This window comes from Choristoneura fumiferana, chromosome 15 (assembly GCF_025370935.1).
Source record: "Choristoneura fumiferana chromosome 15, NRCan_CFum_1, whole genome shotgun sequence".
Lineage (NCBI taxonomy): Eukaryota > Metazoa > Arthropoda > Insecta > Lepidoptera > Tortricidae > Choristoneura > Choristoneura fumiferana.
The window spans coordinates 12,685,338-12,700,853 of record NC_133486.1 but is presented as its reverse complement, the minus strand read 5'-3'; the positions used below and the strand labels follow the sequence as shown (position 1 = coordinate 12,700,853).

The 15,516-nt window shown below is 38.0% G+C and overlaps 1 protein-coding gene across 8 annotated transcripts in view; it reads right to left on the bottom strand.

The window, feature by feature from the left end:
* Positions 1-15,516, bottom strand: part of brat (tripartite motif-containing protein brain tumor) — a 603,590-nt gene that overhangs the window by 154,135 nt on the left and 433,939 nt on the right. Inside the window, exon 2 of one of the 8 annotated variants that reach the window (XM_074098340.1) lies at positions 15,431-15,508. The exons of the other annotated variants lie outside the window; for them this stretch is intronic. The gene's annotated coding sequence lies outside the window, so the exon portion shown is untranslated. The remainder of the gene's footprint in view (positions 1-15,430; positions 15,509-15,516) is intronic. 8 annotated transcript variants of the gene reach the window in all.

Genomic DNA, 15,516 nt, shown 5'->3' with positions numbered 1-15,516 from the left:
GATCGACTCCTAAGATGCAGAAAAGTGAAGATAGATACTCGAGTAAAGGGGAGGCCTTTGTTCAGCAGTGGATGTGTTCCGGCTGATGATGATGATGACCCAAGTAGGAGCTGAGTCAAAAGCAATCTGCGCGCATTGCCCTTGATTTAATACTGACAACAAAAGATGTCACTAATTCATTTCTCCTCTTGTAAGTTTTTTTTTTTCAAGTAAAGAAAGAAGGTTTAGAATGCTTCTACGAGAACTATCTGTTTTGAACATGAAAATACCGTGACACCCACTCATATTAAATGAAACATGTCGAGCTAAACTCGGTTTAAGACGTGAGTTATCCGTTACAATATCATTTAATAGAACTATCTGTTGCCGATAGATACCGCTAGAGACGCTGCCAAGAGGCTGCTGCCACTTGTAAGTGATGGTAATATAAATAAATAAAATAATTTGGCCTTAGAAATTTAGACTTTGACATGAACGCGTTGTCTTCTCGTTACGAGTACGTCAAAGTTTACACTAGAAGCTCAGGCATCGGGTTTTATTTATTTAGAGACAGCTAAAACACGAACGTTGCCGAAGGCCATTGGTAGAACCGACATTTAAGTTAAACAAAGCGGCACGGCATCCCCGAGCCAAGTATAAATTCAAATGCCACAAACAGACCAAAACTTCCCGCATCCTCATCAAAACGAAAATAAAAACGTGACGGTATTATGATCTCTTCCGTCGGCCATCTTGTTTCTACGAAGGTGTGTCTTGGAAATTACTGAGAACTACTATTTTAGTCAAAGAAAATCGTCTAAATGATTCAGTGTGGCGACTAATTCATGTGTCAACAGTTAGACAACTGCGAGGAGTTTCTGAGAGATGCCACTCACCTAACACTACATGTTATTTTATATGTTTTGGCAATATGAGTAAATGAGTTCGCAAGTATAATAATGGCAAAGGGGTATAATAAAGAATCTCACATTCATCAATTTGAATACCTTTGTTGACGATATATTACCATCAGAACGGCAAAAGAGACACTTGTGTTACCCCACCCAGGAAGAAAAAACGCGAGCGCAGCTTTGGTACAATTTGGTTCGCTATCTCAAAGTTGATTTCTCGCCTATTTAATACCTTAGCAATCGTCAGACAGTTTTGAATTCCAGGATTCGTTTCCCATTATCAGATGTATCATTAAGTATTTCATTTATAATGAAGTAGCATGTCTACGGCACTAGCACTAGATGTAAAGACAAAAGTGAACCACGTTACATAACCTAATCATCACACGCGCACTTACCTATACACACAAAGAATTATTTATAATGGTATAAAAAGCGACGACGCCTCCGGTTGATACGCGTAAATTATTGTTACGCTTGGACACCAAGGTACGCTGGGCCGGTGCGTAACTAGGGTTCCGTAATTCTGACGCAACTTTTCAAATAGGACGAATATATTATACTCTATATAAAGTTGAAATTCTGATGCAATACCAAGTTTGAGAGTGATTCTTTGGTGATTTTATGTGGTTTATTTATGAGTGCTTTCCGCATCCACCGTCCGAAACCGTGCAGAAAGCACAAGACCGGTTTGAGTGGAGAGCCTTGGGGGAGGCCTATGTCCAGCAGTGGACGTCTTTCGGCTGACATGATGATGATGATGATTTATGAGTGATCAAAGTAACAATTATTGTATTTTTTTATGAGAGGGAGGTAAACGAGCAATTGGGTCATGAGTACCAACAACTCAAGGAGAGTCACAGGTCTGTTGCCGGTTTTTAAAGAAATTCAGAACGATGGTTTCCATAAAGAAGTATAAGCTTTTAATTTAATGGGACATCAATCGAAATTAAGAATCTTCGACGATACTGACAAACATAAGACTAACAACAACAAGCACAAGACTACACAAGAGCGCGAATCACGCGCATACAGAACAATGCTTAGTTTTATTTAAGCAAAGGTTTCATTCCCAGCTAGACTTAAAATGGTTGCCGCCTATGGAACCCCAAGCCCCACTTCCCAATCAACCAACCCCAATGATACACGAACAAAACATAAAAATGTTTAATACCATCTTTATGCCGGCGATAAAACATTGGCTTCCTAAATTGAGACGTTTTATTATTAGAAATACGATTTTGACAGTCGTAAAGACCGAAAGTACGTTCGAGTTATTATATCGGTTTACGAGGAATAGTAGAGATGGACGCTTCAAAGAATTCGGGATAACGGCCTGCATTCTGTTACAAATCTTTGGCCATTGTGAAACGGTCGTTTATTTTTGTCTGCCCGAATAGAACTTGGGATTTGCCATTTTGCAACCTCACATGATTTTAACCACATTTACTTGCCCATTTTTTTAAGAGTTCCATACCCGAGACGACTAAGTAAAGTGACATGTGATGCTTTACTTTTTACATACAGATCGCAAGAAACATTTGAAACCACGAACACATAATTTATTGAATCAGGCCTTACTTTTCGGAGGTGCATATCAATAAACTACATCTAGACAATTAGTTTGTTCACGACCTTACGATAGCTATTATGCAACAGATGTGCGTTCATGCATACACCTCAACACTGTAAGAACACACAAATCTCACAAACCCAACTATCACCATCACAACCACAACTATCGTAAGGTCAGTCGGTGAGTAATGTAAGATTAATACTTAGTAAAATTTTTACTTAGTAGACAGCGATGGAGAAGGATCGCGAAAGATCACAGTGATGGGCAACCCCTCATGGCCACCACCACTACTACTATCTACTACATCAAGTGTCCGATTATTGAGAGAGAGAACGTAAGATTTTATGATGTAGGAACTGTCATAAAATTGTAAAGCATTACCTTGTATTATATTCAAGAGAAGTACTAATTGCCGCGCATTATGTAGGTAAGTTACTCAGGGAAAAAATACGGAGCTCTGGCATAACAATCACGTCACGATGTCAACGAGTCTTCCGTTTCCCTTGAAACGTGGCCAATGTCATTGCCGCTCGATTGCGCAAGGCCGTTTGATCGAACTAGGCGAATTCGAAAACGACTGTCACACGTACTCTCGCGTAAAGTTGGGATATAAGTAGAGGCCGTATTGCCTAACGTTTCATAATCAAATGACAGTTCTTGTATTTGAAAACTGTTATTTGATTGTGATCGCAAGTGTCAGAAACGATAGACAACAATACGGCCTCAGGTATGTAGTTGTCAGTGATTAATGTTTCTGCAACATATTTTGTATTTATTTTTTGTCAATCCTTGCAGCGACTGATAGTAGACCTACACGGGCGGCAGTGCCGTTCGACATCAAAGACATTTCCAGACTGTTAGATAGTTCAACTGTGCTAACGTCGCTGTCGTTTCTCGTTTCGTTGCATTCCTTTGCTTCAAAAGTGGCAGAAACCACTGAGCAACAAACGAGAAAATAACTGCTAGCGTTACTGCGTTTGTTATTGGCTGCCCATATCAACCTTTTCAAATCGGTGTCGCGGAACGTCTACACAGGAGTATATATAAAGTATAATATGCTCGATTCGTTGGTGAGTCGCAAACAGTAAATGAAATACATCATATTATGCTATGAATATTTAGTTTGCCTCTTCGTAGAAGCTAAATTAACGTGGTATTCGTTTTGTAAGTTTTTCAAGAATTTTTGAGAGTCTGACAAATGCTTTAGATTCATATTGAAAATTTTCGTTAGGTTTTTATTTGGTCTAACTGAACCACTGGACAAAATTTTTCGGGTTCATTTTGTAATAAAAAATAAGAATATCACAAATGCGGTAGTTTTGATGTTTGTTACTAAATTGCTCAAGGGATTTGGATGAGATTTTGGCATGCTGATATTTCAGAACAGTGGTCATCAAACTGCGGCCCGCAGCCGATATTTTTGCGGCCTCCAACATATGCAACGACTATAATACTCGTAGGCAGCTTTCAAAACAGATTTTGCATACGAAGATATTTAACTAAATTCATATCATAAGTGTTGCCCACAGTAGGCCCTCATTTTGTCTATTGTGCCCCTTGATCATACATAAAAGTGTGTCGACCACTGATTTAAAACCTGTATTAACACAGGATACTTTTTGACCCAGAAAGTTGCATAGTTATAGTTCCTTCAGATTAGTGATACGAGAACTCTTCGCAGCTAGTCTTGTACAGTACAATTAGAATGTCAATGTCAGTGTCGTCGGCCAACCAGTTTAATGTAAGTATTTTGACTAAAGCCCACTACATAGTACCATGACAGTATAGGAACGGGAACGTTTCAGGCAAAAATACATTCATTGTATTGAAAAGTATGAATGAGGCTTAATGAGGCTATGCTCACTAGCACGTTTCTTAACCAACCGTCACCGTTGCATGCACGAAGCGTCAAAAACGGTGCTGATACGCTTGGATATGACACGTCGTTGACATGTTGTAGTACGTGTCGCGTTTCATTCCGTGCGAGGCCCTATACTACGAAGTACAAAATTCGAACTTCGTATCTCGCCGTCCCGCTGTCGCTTATATTATTTAATACGAGAGTGAGAGGGACGGTACGATACGAACTTCGATTTTTGAATTTCGCAGTAGCCCCCCAGCCAGATCATCACGATATGGTCATGGTGTAATAATAATTAATTCATTTATTTCGGTCAACTTGGTTCATGCAAAATACCTATGACATGTTGTAGGGCTGCGTTTCAACCTATGTACGAGGATGTGTTGCGAGGGACGTGTTTTTCATGAACCACAGGGCATCTAGGGAATACAATCCCGATCTTGCGGGGTCCCGATCTCGCGAGATCTCGTGTAATTTTTCGGGATCAATCCCGAAGCATAATATGACGAGATCCCGTTCGAGATTGCCGGGATTGGGCGGCAGTGGTCTGCAAACTCTGCGAGCGTCTAAAAGTCTTTTTACACGTGTATCCACGAGCTTAGATAAATTAGAGTCAGTCATAAAAAAAAGGATTTATTTGAGTGTAACAAGAACAAGGGAGAGATTTTAGCAGTTTGCATTATAATTGTTTAGTCACGCTGTTGCCAACCAGTGTTGAGTCGGAGAGGGCATTCTCAGCAGCTAGGTACATTGCAACGGACATTAGATGCCGTTTAGCAGATAGCACTAAATACTTTAATTATTTTGTTAGTAGTAATATTGAAGGTTTTTGTTTTCTTTCAAATAATATTTTGTTTTAAATAACCTCACTAACACAACCAAGCAGTTTTCATTGTTTTCAGTCACCTAAACTTAATTTTTTTAAACTATACGAGATCCCGAAAATTCCGGGATCTCGCAGGATTGATATTTCTGATCCCGCGTATCTCGAATTTGCGATCTCGAGTCGGGATTGCATTACCTAAGCGCATCTCTGGTGGAAACAGTTGAGCGGAGCAAGGCGAGGTAAATGATGCGTTTATTGGTTCATGAAAAACATTCCTCGCAACACATCCTCGCACATCTCTGTTGGAAACTGGAAACGGAGCCCCATACGCAAGTTTAACCCGTGGCATACAGCTTCGTGTGTCACGTTTTTTCTGTGACGTTTCCGCCGCCGTGCACGGCCGTGACATTTGTGCGTCTGACCGATTGGTCGGCCTTCGGTCGCGGTCATCAACACTCGGGCTCCGAACTCGACGGCTGTCTCGCTCGAGCCCGCTAGGGCTGTGTAGAGCTTTTATTTAAGCGCCGAAAAAATAAAGACAATTCATGCAGTATTCAGCATATCATTGGGTTTGTTTCACTGACCTTTGTGCAATGTACATTATTTTTGATCAGATTCAAAGTGCAGTCACGCATTTGAACATCGACTAATCATTAGTTACTAATGTATGGACATTTGTCTACTATAATTACTTCATTTATATATGTACAAATCAGTAAGGATCGCACCATCAGCTCTGACGCTAATCTTGCCAGCAAGCTTGAGCTGGTGTGTCCCAGCCCCAGCGCGCAAATTACTAGCACAGAAGGTATCTATCTTAGCTCTGTAGGCCGGGAATGTATCTACTCTTCTGGAGCGGGTGCACATGATTGGTGGTGCTAACTTACTATTAGATGACTCAATTACTCGTTATCAAAAAAGATTGGTGGTTTGGTGTTATTACTTAACCTTTCGACAGGTTAGGTTCTTTTCCCTGCACATATCATCGATGTATAAATCAAATACATGGCATTAGTAAACAATCATCAGTTTAGACAGCATAAATAAAACAGACAGTAGACACGAATCTGTCAACATCTCCCTTAAAAATCTTCGCTTTGTACTTGGATAGATAATGATTTTTATGAATCGTCTTACTCACTCTTACGCGTTGTATGACCTATATAGATCTAAAGACGAGGATAAAACAAAACATCTAGAAAACAGGATCAATGTTTTACATAAACATTATATTACGCTTCTGCCGGCAACCCTACGCACTACTAACGAGATAACGATTTTCTTTACAGCTCGAGCCATTGTTACATTGGTTACATTGCATTATATTGCGTGTGTATAACAAATGGTGAGGTGTCGTCCTCATTGTTATTGCGCATTGTAGGACGATCAATTGCGAAACAGTTGAGTTACAGTTTTATTCTAATGCGGGCATAGGTTATGGAGTCGAATAGAGAAAGAAAAACATACTACTCACAGATATGAAATTTGATTTGCGCGGAAAAAGGACAAAAAGTTAATGTTTTAGTTTTAAATATTTCGAAGAACATGTTGCACCAAAAACATATTTTTCGAAATTCCGACGGGTCTCACACAGGAAAGAGGGCTAGCAATTTTATTATTCTTATAAATACTCGAAATCTCAATCTTTTTCACCACTTCTTTCTCTCTCACATTATATAGGATGAAGATAGAAAGAGATAGTGAACGCCCGCGCATTTTTTATTAAATAATAAGAACTTAGCGTGGGATAGGTTAGGTTAGGTACCATCAGCCAAATAAATGGTCAATCAATTTTTAAACAAGTCCCTATCAAATGAATATGTTCAACATCATCCCAGCCTATATACTTCCCAGTGCTGGGCACAGGCCTCCTCTCAGAACAAGAGGGCTTAGGCCGTAGTTCCCACGCGGGCCCATTGCGGATTGGGAACTTCACACGCACCATTGAATTGCCAATGAATATGTTGCTAAAGTCGAACTTTCAAATTGACAGACACGTCTATTGGCATTATTGTTTTGTGACATGCAAACGATTATCAACTTTAGGGATTTAGACCACATATTTGGCCGATGGTACATGGAACAAGGACAAAATAAAAAGGGCATCATTGATTATAATATAACCGTATATGAAGCAATATTCTAAAAATGGAATTTAATCAGATGTTTTCGAATAAAGACAGGCAGCTAATAAACGCAGCTAGACAGCTGGTAGTGTGAATAGCCACGTTAATGGTTTTAATCACAAATAACGTTTTAGTTCGTAAATCCAGAAGGCTATGAGTATGTTACAATGCCAAAAGTACAGATAAGAGGCCGTAATGCTTCACGTTTCTGGCGCTCGCGATCGCAATCGAATGACAGTTTTTGTATGCGAAATCTGTCATTTGATTGCGATCGCGAGCGTCAGAAACGCTATACAATACGGCCTCTGGTCAATAATTTTTTTCCATCGTATTTTTCCGGATAAGTTCGTATTTCTCTTGCTTTCTCAATTATCTTCAGTAAGCTAGTTGAGAAAGAAAGATAAATACGAAACATTCCGACAAAATACGATGACAAAACATTGCACACTACATATTTACTAGTAGCTCGGTTATAAGAATGCGCGACAGGCGGCGTGACAAGCGTTTTTTTTCTACTGTTGGGATTTTGGGATGCTCGACAGGGTTACCTGGCAGCATTTGCAAAGAACACAAAAAACGCTCGACGCTCCGCCCGTCGCGCGTAGTTGTAACCAAACACTAAATAACTTTAGTTGGGTACATGTTTTAGTTAGTTTATTGGGCACAATCGGTTAACAGTATAGGGTAGCCCGTATAGCCCTTATAAATATAAAGTGACTGAATGATGGATTGCGGTTTAATTTAATAACGCGGAAACGGGTAATTAACGGGTAGTTTCAATCAATTTTCGGTGGGAATTTTACGATTTTATACTTAGAAAATTATAGTTAATTCGTTTTTATTTATGACCATCCATTCATTCGTTAAACAAGTCACTAAAAATATAAAATTATACATAATATTCTCGTGGGTCAGTCAGTATATGTTTTTTTGTCAGTGTCACATGTTTTCTAGTTTAATTTTATATCTAGAAGATACTCAACTAATCCTAGACAGCTATTCCGTATACAACATTACACGATAAACATAAAAACATCGGCAGTCAATAACGAGATTAACCCTTTCTCAATAAATCAGTTAATGCCTACCAAGGAAGTCACTACGCCATTATTGCGAAATGGTTCCACAACTAAACGCCGAGCATAATGCGTCAAGCAGACACTTATGAGGCAATTTTCATGCAGAGTATTTGTTTAGAGAGTGTCAATGACCTGAGATGTATTAACGATTCTTCAGTACACGCACACTCAGTTCGGACTAGAAATTAATACCAAGCGAAACCATGTGCACAGTTGTACTTGTAATTGCTATAAATGACGGAACTGTTCATAAGGAAACAACTTACACCTCGGTATCAACATCAACAAGGTTAACTAGTGAAGGTTCGCATAGTTAAGAAATGCCTCTCATTTTCAAGATCCGTTTAATGACTAAGCTACAGGAATTGAACCGCGAACGTATGTCGCAACGCGCATTTAGATAACGGCGTTGCTTTGATCGGAGTAAGTACTAAATCGAGACCTTGGCGAGTCACTGACTGCCAACGGCTACCCAAAGGGGCCGGGTGACTAATAAGCGAGTAACGCAGCACTAGCAACAACAAACGAGGCCTGAGAACGAACCTGCGTGGCGTTACGCTTCTCGAACAAAGAAAAAAGGGGATCTTTACGACACGGCCAATGACTATATGAGAACTCCGAGAATTCGAGTCTGCCCAGTATACGCTGACCCGCTTGCCCCCCACTCGCGACACGCGGCGAGGTGAAGTGGGGAAACGACAAAGGTGAGTCTAGAGGTCTCCCTTAATTGGACAGGTTATGTAACAAATCAAGAGGGGAACGCCACGACGGAAAAACGTAGGTTCCCATTGCGTTCGTATACGTAATTACTAGTGCATCTTACTTTTAATGAAGATATTTGATAACTTAGTCGTGAGCGTCTATTAGAGCGAGTTGTTTGTTAATAAGGCGTTAAATTACGTGTTTAAACGCAGCAGAAACAGGTGTATAACCGATTACGAATGGCACAAATGGTGCGTAAATGTAAATAATAATGTACATAGTAAGTAAAACTGGTGATTTCTTGATTGGATCGAGACTGGACTAAACAAAGCACCAATTTGCTCGGTGGCGATTCTATTGGAGGAATGGGAGTTTTTATGGAAGTGACCGTAACCATGACGACGGAAGGTCCACCCTCACAATGTAATTGAATGATTGCCCTTAATTGTACAACCGGGTGTTTTGTAAGGGCCGGGATGTGGTTTAACGGCCATGGCACCCCCATAAAGCAGGGGACGTCTTGATGACTGACAGCTTGGCAACGGCATGTTTGACAAGTCATGGAAATGGTCCTTTAGTTGGCAATTTTCACGTCCATTTTTTTCACAATGACACTCATTTCTATTAAAGAAGTGAACTATAATCTCTTGATGATCTAAATAATATCTAACAGGGTGAAATAAAACATGATAGAATCTAATACCTACTTACAAACGATTCATTAATGTTTATTGCTTTTAAGAAGGTATACCTCTTGATAGGTACATTATTATCAATATTATTGTACGTAGTAACTAGCTATAAGCTTTTAATATCATCAATTACATACATATTTATATATATGAACAGAGGTGTAAGCTACTGAAAGATACAAAGAACACAATACATTATTAACAAGATAGATGACTTGGCGTATGTCGTGGTTTAGGAAACTTTCATTAGCAGAAATAAGGGAATCGCTGGGAAAAAGGTTTTGTATCAAATAATAAGAAAGCATGGACAGAATAAATAAGTACAGGATCCCTTGTGCCTTACAAATGACAAGAGTTGATTAGTTTTTGGAAATAAAAGCGTTTTGCTGCGTAAGAGACTAGATACCCCAAGCCAGCAAACTTCTCTACACCATAACACCATCTCTGAACCATAGATGCGAGGAATATATCATGGATATATATATATATATATATAATATATAACATGATATATATCACGATATATATATTTTGCAGGTGGTAGGACCTTGTGCAAGGTCCGCCCGGATTGCTACCACCATCTTGCTCGTGTCGTCTTAATCCTGCCGTGAAGCAGCAGTGCTTGCACTGTTGTGTTTCGGCGTGGAGAGTAAGACAGCCGGTGAAATTACTGGCACTTGAGATGTTTCTTTTTAACAAAAATCATTGTTATATACGATCCATATTTTTTAAGTTTCAGAAACTAAACTATTTTCTTAAGACAAAGGCTGAATGGGCTAGATTCCTTTGCCTTAAATCTGAATAAAAAATCCGCCAAGTGCGAGCCTAACTCCCGCACGAAGGCTTCCATACCATTATTTATACAATATTAGCAAAAAACAGCAATAAATCATATGTATTTTATTCTATTTTTAATATTTGTTGTTATAGCGGCAACAGAAAAACAGGGAAGAAAATCTACCTATCAATAAAAAGTAGAATTGAGGAGGTCGAGTCGAATTAAGTGCTGTGACATTTGCCTAAACATGCTTCGAATTTATAACTGAGGCATGTAACACCGTTAGTGAAATTTTTGAAAAGACCGCTCTAATATCATGTATTAATGGAATATGTACTGTTTATCCCGCGGGTTCACCCAGTAAAATAATAGTAGGTACATAGGCTAATTTCCTATCCCTTCTTAGTGCCCACAGAGTTGCCATTTATACAGATTTATCTGTATCGATACAGATTTTAAGCTGTCGATACAGATAACAAGATTTTACTATACTTTTATACAGATTTTAACAATTTGAACATACATATGTAAATTTAATAAAACTTAACAGCGTAATAGCACCGAAACTATGCTGGAGCTGTTGCTAGCAAAGCAATCACTTCATGAATAACCAAGTTACAAATTGAAGTTGGACAAAAAAAATGTTTTGTAAAATGATTAACAATATGTACAAATAAAATTAAATTGCTTTTTCTGAACAAAATCTTAGGTTTTTCTCACAGATCTAAGAATGACGTTACTACGATACAATCCATTGACATTACTACAATTAAGCTAAACGTACGAGTGTTCGTCACTGTCCCAATAGTTGGCATCTTTAATCTTATGTCATTAGCAATAGAGATGACAGCAGGGTGTCGTCTATTGGGAATTAGCGTGTCGAGCACTCGAACTTTACCTTAAACAAAATCATAGAGATGTTATACAGATTTATAGACTGTAAAACAAATTTCTTGATTCAGGATATGGCAACACTCTCTCTATTAATCAAGGTGTCTGTTTGCTAAACTTCAAGGTTATGCATTGTTTATCAGTTAGGCAGTCTGTCAGTCAGCCAGTAAGGTACTTTAAAGATATAAGTTAAGCAAGGAACACTACCTTAATCCGTATTTAACAATCAATCTACACAACAAAGGATTTGCATCTCATGACGAGTTCAGGATATCAACAGTAATTAATTAACGGTCTTAGAGGCATTAAATTTTAGTCATTGCGGTGGGAAGATAAGGGTTCAGAACTGTCGGGGCGAAACTAAGGTCCACGCGGTGTGTTTTTAGGACGATCTAAATTTAACTGTTAAGCTAGTTACCACAACTTCGAATAAACATAACCTAGCCAACTGCCTATTTTATAACCCCCGACGCAAAAAAGGGGTGCTATAAGTTTGAACGCTATGTGTATCTGTGTGTTTGTCTGTCTGTGTAAGTGACTAAATAAGATAAGTGTCGCTGCTTAAGTGGCTAAATAAGAAACAAACAGGCTAAGATAATGTGGTGCGTGTCTGTACCGTAGTCCAGCGGTGGTGTAGCGGTATAGCACGCGGCACGGAATGCCGAGGACCTGGGTTCGATTACCAGCGCTGGTCTTATTTTTCTGGTTTTTCAGAGCATCTATATTTCAGTTTGTGTTTTCATAATGTAATGTTTGTCATAATATTATTCGTCATAATTTTTTCCCCGCTGAAACCGTACATTTTTCATAAATATTTAAATGGTCACCTGTAGTGTAGAACTATATATAGGTTAGGTTAAGTTTGTTTTATAACAATTCTGAAAAATAAATGGTTTCAGAGAAAAAAAAAATGTCAAACATTACACTATGACTAATAATTTTCTACCAGTCGATATAGACCCTCTATGGGGGAGATCTATATCTATGTCCAACAGTGGACGTCCTATGGCTGATAAGATGATGATGATGACTTAAGAGTAATGCAGTACATGTAATGTAATTTCATGTTTTAAGCTAGCTACTGATGTTTTTAATAAATGTAAATAAGACTGAAAGCAAACATAAATTATATATTTACAACTCTTCCCGTCTTAAATATGAATCAGTTAGCTGGAAATGGATCATGCCGACGAACAGGAAAATATGAATGTTTTGTTTAGTATCAAAGAGGGAAGGACATTTATTTTATTAGGTTTTATGTATATAATTTACAGCTTTATTCTGAAACTAGTTTTTAGCCGCTTTGTCTGCCATTTGTTTATCGGTATAAGCGGGAACTACGCAATTACTACGGAATTAAAATTATCCTTTATTTTCCCCGGGACTTTAACTATCTGCATACCAAATTACATCTAAATTAGTTCAGCGGTTTTATCTTGAAGAGGTAAGACAAACTATTAACGTCACATAAACGACGTAAAGAAGGAGCCAGCACGAATTGTATTCGGAGGGCTCAATGCAGAGTACATAGAGTAGAAGAAATGATTGAGGGAGGCCTACACCAGCAGTGTCCCCACCTTAGGGTATTTTACCCTAAATTAAGGGTATTTTTAAAGGTAAAAGTTTTCGAAATGAAATCAATTTCGAAAACTTTTACCTTTAAAAATACCTTTCAAGAAAAAGAAATACTGCAGATGACATAGAACACTATTATGGTTGCGTTCCAAGAATGTTTCGAAACGGTGAAGTAGTTTTAGTTTAGCTATTAGTTTATCAATAAATTGCATTTATTTGCTTAGTTTGTATAAAAAAAAATTTTAGGGGAAAAAAAATTAAGTGCCTAATTTAGGGTAATTTCGCGTAGCGTTAGGGTAAAAAAAATATCTGAGGTGGCGACACTGACACCAAGAGGGTCTAAAAAGGCTGAAAAAGAAGAACAAGAGAGTGTAGATAAGATAGGATGTTTGGTCAACGTATCTCAATTCCATTCATGCAAAGATTGTCAATCAGCATACCTACTGAAATTTACCGAAACTAATATGAGTAAGCAAGATAAATATGAACTTATCCGTCAAAATGCGATGGAAAAACACTATTCAATAGATTTGTACTTAGGTAGCTATAGTAGATTGTACAACAAGAGCATAAAAAGAGCCATTTTACCCGAGACGTTTCACTTCGATTGCGAGGAGATGAAATACTACTACTAGGTACCTTTTATTTTTCATGCATTGCTGATATAATTATAAATATTTATTGTTATTGATTTATTTTGATTGCTTTGATTGATTTTTAGTTTTTTATATATATTAAAAATTATTTAAAAAATATGTAGAAACTTCTGTTTGTGGCTGTTTACGCTTGTTGCCTTGGTCTTAGATGAAGATTTTACTTTATGCATTTAGTTATTTATTTATTTAAGGAGAGCAAACAGAAGTAAGTGTAAATATTATTTTCTTATAAGTAAAATTTTGTCGCCTAAATCGGTTCGTATCGTACCGTCCCGCTGACGCTTATATTATTTAATACGAGAGTGAGAGGGACGGTACGATACGAACTTCGATTTTCGAGTTTCGTAGTAGCCCTGCTGGATCCAGCTGAAACACGAACTTTACGAGCATGGGAACTGAAAAGTTTTTCTTGTGGTAGCTCTTATGAAGCCGATAGTACCACACCACACCTACTTTGATAATGTATCGCAGTCGCAAATAAACGTGATACTTTTATAAAAAGGCGTTGACATTGGACATGAATTTAATTTGGGCTAAGGTCGCACCGCGACGACATTGCATGGAGTCGACTCAAGGTGCATTTACCTTAGGCGAAAATAATTTGTATTTAATCAACAAGTGTACTTACATAAAAGGTTAGGTGGTATGGTAATATAGTTGCAAAATGCTAAGGTTGTAACTACAAAGACGATTAAAAAAACTTCCTTTTGTTTTTTTAAGTTGCTGGCAGTTTGTGGCTTGAACTAAAGCAACCAAGTGCGAGTTGGACTCGCGCACCGAGGGTTCCGTTAAGTGCCGTCCCAAATAAATCTGATTAATCTGTAGTACCTACATGTGTATTTGTTAGTAAAATATCTATACGTATTAATATAATATCCATCAAATTCCAAGTTCGATATTATGATCAAAGGCTCGTTCAGCTTAAAAAAAAATCTTTGAACCTTTATTAATTTGTCTTGTCCCATAATCTATTTTGTAAGAGAGTACAGTTAATCTCAAAAGTAGCTCTGACTGAACCCTTTGTTGTGTGAATAGAAATACCGGGACAGTTACAATAATTGACTGTACATACATACTATGTAGGTACATAATGTACGCCAGTTGTTCAGAATTTGGTTAGGTACTCAGGGGCTGTTTCACCATCCATTGATAAATTTTATTTGACGGTTAAATGTGATGCCGTCTCCGTCTTCACTATTCAAAACTAACACATTTATCATTCAATGGACGGTGAAACAGTGGGTCAAAATCCTTTATCTTTACCTAAACAGTTGCAGGCTTTTGGCATAGTCTATACCTATTGTGTTATAGTGGATTTTCAAACAAACACAATGGCTTTTTTTACTTTGAAACAGAAACAGAAACAGAACCTTAAAACGAATTGTGGTTTCTTTACAGAGTAATGCCTCGGATTGAGGTTATAAACCAACCGATTTTGACAGTAAGGTCATTCTTGAAGGTAGGTGTAATAATACAAACAATTGTTCACAATAATGCTATCCAAATGTAACAAGTTATACATTAGACGCGGTGCAAATTCAATCCTAATCAAACAGCTTAGCGCAATAGGTAACCGAAAAATATCATAATCACCTATCGAGGTCATTGACCCACAAATCGTTGTTAGCAGACGGGCCCGATTATCGTAGATTGTACACATGACACGATCGCAACTCGTAATACATAATAGTCTTCATAGTTATGCGATTTCGTGCATACATTACACAGACAGAAGCCACGAAATGACTGGCCTACCTACCAATGAAACACCAACTTACCTGTAGATCTATACGAGAACATTCACCTTTGACTAACCTAAGCCTTTGTTTCGAAACGACTTCAATTCAAAGTTTATCCTGAAAAT